Here is a 5,000-nt window from a genome sequence, read left to right on the forward strand (position 1 = left end):
AAAATTATACGGCTATTCAGAGCAAGTGCGTTGCAGAGTTGGAAAATCCAGCTGAAGGAACATCGGCTGAAATTTCCGCCGTGATGAAGTTCGGTCTGCCACATTATGTGAGTCCATACCACGGTGGTTTCAGCATTTTTTATATTCAGTTTGTTTGAACATGGAAAAATATTTCAGTGTTACTTTAAATACTATTTATATGCATCTGTAGTCATAGAAATTAACTAAAATACTGCGTAGGGAAAGTAAATCAATCGTGACGTAATCCAGCCGTCGATCGTCTTTTGTTTCCGTTTACCAGACGAATTTCCGTTGAATTCCAGCCCTGCCTGTGATTATGAAAACACTGACTTAAACTTTAGATATGCCGATATATTCAGATGCTTGCCAAATGCTGTTCCTGTTCATCCCTTAATTCTAGTATATATACCTTTTTGTTGTTTTTATTCTTAATATATTAGTGCATATCGATAGCCAATTTTGCTACAAGGCTTTAAAGTAAAGATATCACATACCCAAATATGTAATTCTCTGAGACAATTTCAATTGTCTAGCTATCTTCAATATCCAGCATTCCATTTTTCCACATGAAAAGTACGACTAGGCTTTCCAGTTTCTTAGATGTATTTCTCTGCATTTGATATGTGTAGCTGTCAATGTACTTTTTCTGTATTTTTTTTTCTTTTCAGATGATAGTCATTTTCGTAAGAATTACACACACACACACACACACACACATACACACACACACACACACACACACACACACACACACACACACACACACACACACACACACACACACACACACACACACACACACACATACACACACACACACACACACACACACACACACACACACACACACACACACATACACACACACACATTAGTTATTAGTTATTAGGTATGGCATTAGTATATATTACTAATCATAATTTTCACTTGTTTGACAACACCTTAAAGAATATTATTATGGTAATTAGTTTACATGGTCCTATTATTTCTGTGCAAGACGTCTTTTTTTAACAACTTAGGTAGGTTATGTCATATAGGTTAGAGTATACAATATCCGATTACAAAATTGAAAACAAAGCAAAATAAAATAAAATTCTATGCAAGTTTAACCTCAATGTCAAAACAGACCTGTACAGTACAGATATACCGAAACAAAATGTAATTTCCAATCTGTCAATGGTGAGGCTTAGTGAGAGTAAGAGATTTTTTCTTCTGTATTTTGAATAACATCCATATAAAGCTTTTCATCTCCGATTACATACAGAACTTTGATCGCGACGTTTTTTTATTTCCATCATTTTGGAAAACGTGAAATCACCAGAATAGGGTGTGAAAGATGAAGCATTTAGTTTGCGGCAACACATGCTGCGAATATCAGGTACTAGTGTGACCAGGCTTTTCACATTTGCGGCTTACAAACGACCATCAGAAATTTATTTCATATTGTTACCAAATTCGTCGGGGTATATTACTTGAAATGAATATTGTTATTTTAAAATTGACTTATAACATTTATATACTTAAAAACCGCCTTGTAACCCTCGTGTCTGGGTGCTGATAATTTACAAGTTAGGTCCATCGCATAGGTTGGCAGTTCTTGTTCTGAGAGATTACGGCCGCGTTGGGAGGGTGACTAGGGATACGGCATTGTCATTGTCCGTTGTATCTTGCGACGGTCGCGTCGATACGAAGTCCGTGATGCTGACAAGCACTGCCATAAGGGTTCATTAAAGGAGGAATAGGGGACTGAACACCTGAGATGCTTTAAGCGGTAACCACTATTTCTGAGGCTGCGACGCTCCTGAAAGAACTTTCAAATAAGCATTATATTCAGATTTCGCCTCCCTATAAACATGAGTTACTATGTTTTGCATGGCAACGTAATTCTGCCAATAAGGACGAGGGCCGTTTGCAGACCAGAGATTATAGGCAGAATGCTTGTCCTTTTAAGCCTGGCGACACCGTTCATTAAACCTTGCTTTATCATTTAACGGGATTTAAAAGTTTTGCTGGCTATAAACCTTGTTATGATATCCAACAATAAGTTCAGAGTAATATAAACTAAAGAGGTATCAGAAGCACGGTAGCCACTATTCCAATTAATTCTAGACTTTAAGAAGACTGGTTTTGGAATGCAGCTGGATCTTATATGTTAGCACGGTGATCACAACCAATTGACGTGTTAGAGTCTACATTAATTACCCTTCCCTCACCATAACTACTCCTGTGAATTACACCGCAGACTAACTGCTTACACCCAACTACATCTGAGAGATCTGTCAGAAGCGTCAGTCGGTCAGTGAGGGGCACACAAATGAGCCAGTCGCGGTGGTGAGCATTAAAATCACCTATGTAAATAAAGCATGATTTCCTATCATTCTCTTGGATGGAAATGTTGTCACTGGAAGTGGGACTTCTTTAAAGACTAAAAATTTTGAAAATTATCAAAACGACTGCACACTCTCACAACCATGTATTCATCACAACCACATTCATACTTCGTAAAACACAGAAGGCAAAGAATTCCTTTGTAGCAATAGCATCAATGTTTTTTAAGAATTAGTTAAAACAACTCTAATGTGTGCTCCATGTGTGGAACCAGTTTCAGGCCAACAAATAATATCAAATTTAGTTAAGATAACTGCAAAGTTCATTCGAATTCCCTTGAAGTCCAAGAATATTACTAAAAAGTAAGTTCCAATACTTTGGACAGTTGGGGCTAGGATTAAACTGTATATGTGTGCTTGTGTGTGTCTGTCTGTGTGCGTGTGTGTCTGTCTGTGTGTACGTACATAAGCACATATATATATGTATATATATGTTTATATATCCATATGAATATAAGTATTTATACATACCTCGCGGTCGCAGGGGCGGCCGCAGCAAGTGACGGCGTGAATGACGTCATCGCGCTGGAAACTCATTCGGGCGAGCGGACGGCGTGCGACATCTCCCTGGTGTCCTGAGCGAGCTTATATCTCACGCATGATCATAAAAAATCCCAGAGATAGGCCACTACAACACTTTTCATCAAGAAAAGATGTTGACATTATGCAAATTCCCCATAAAAACGGCCCTTCCTCCGCCTCTGCTCCTCCCTCCTCCCCGCCCTCCTCCTGCATTCTTCTCCAACGCGCCCCAGGCAGAGAAGGCGAAGGAAGGTTGCTGAAAACCCAAAGCCCCAGAATCCCCGACTCAGCCGCAACTACCGCCCAACCTAAATGCGCGCGGGTTCTCTTAATTATAACTTTATTTCAGTTTGCTCAACATGGAGTTGAGTTTGGTTCATATGCCGCGATTACGGCTGCGGGCGATCACACACACGCACAGGCAAACACACCAACACATAAACTTGAACACGCACTCACACGATAATGCACGTAAACAGACATACACATAAACACGGGTAAATGCACAAATACACACTGATAAAATGACATACTCTCATCCATCTACATTTATTTATACGATTGTATACAACCTACTTCATATACATGCAAACAGAAATACGTATTCAAAAACATACTTCCACATGCAAATATAGACGGAAACACTTCCCTTTCCTATTAAAGAAAACATATTGAGAGAAAACATAGAAAAAAAATATTGTTTGTAATATTTATTTTCGCTCTGTTTCAGTGACATAATTGTATTGTTTACAAAGACCATAACCCAATATAACTTTTTTACTGTCCGAAAAAAATTAAGCTGCATCGGTGGATTGAATTTGATAATTACAAAAAAACAGGGAGCAAACATAATGACGCGTAGAAAAAGAACAGAAACATTTTTTTTTGTGTGTGTGTGGGAGAGAGAGAGAGAGAGAGAGAGAGAGAGAGAGAGAGAGAGAGAGAGAGAGAGAGAGAGAGAGAGAGAGAGAGAGAGAGGGAGGGAGGGAGGGAGGGAGGGAGGGAGGGAGGGAGGGAGGGAGGGGAAAAAGAGAGAGAGAGAGAGAGAGAGAGAGAGAGAGAGAGAGAGAGAGAGAGAGAGAGAGAGAGAGAGAGAGAGAGAGAGAGAGAGAGAGGTTGAAATACAGAGAGAGAAAGAGGAAATGAAAAAGTGAGGTCAAAAACAGGAATCGAGTATAGTCTAATCAAAGGTAACGCTTAGCATTTCTGCTTTGATTTTATAACGCCAATAACTTTGTTTATCATCATAAATGCTTTACAATACATTTACAAGATGCAGGGTGCGCATGGCATACTTTAATCAATAATCCATTTACTTATGTTAGAACAAATCCCGAACACATTCCATTTCCAAGCTCTACACGCATCGTTGCAGAGAGATGTCTTCTGAAGGATATGTCATTTGGATTATTGAAATCAAATTTCACTTTATGACTTCTAAATATTCTCAGAGCGAAAAAAAAACTTTCTTTGAGTGCATACAGTGAAGCTCTGAATATGTTTAAATATTTTTTTGCTTTGAAGGGTCAAAGATTTGCCCTTCCGTTTGAACTCTTGGTCTTTTTACTTTTATCTTTGTGTATGAAATAATCTGCTGGATTGTGGTTTGGGAAAAGTGAATGTAATACTGACGAAATGATTGACAATGTGAAAATAACTAAAATTAAACGGTAAATCCTAATACACAAGTTAGTGAATATGCGTGCACAGCAAATATGAGATTCATTTCATCTAACACTGAATGGTATAGGGGATTCTCGAATTCAATGATATTAAGTCTATCTTTGCACCATGGGAACACCATACGCATTTTGTAGTTGCTATCTTTATGCTACGAAAACATATAAGGGATGGGGGCTACAACGAGATATGGAAACTCTATATCCTAAGTATTATTTGTAAACTTATACCTTTAGATGAAAATCACTATCAACATAAATGGCCACTTGCATTAACTTTACATTGTTAAGAATTTGATGAAGCCATCCTAATGTGTCTCTTCCATTGAGTTACAAAAGAAGTCGAAGCTTCCCTTCAAGTCATCAATTTCCAGCTTGTCAAAAAAGCTCA

The sequence above is a fragment of the Penaeus vannamei genome, chromosome 39 (assembly GCF_042767895.1).
Source record: "Penaeus vannamei isolate JL-2024 chromosome 39, ASM4276789v1, whole genome shotgun sequence".
Taxonomy (NCBI): Eukaryota; Metazoa; Arthropoda; class Malacostraca; order Decapoda; family Penaeidae; genus Penaeus; species Penaeus vannamei.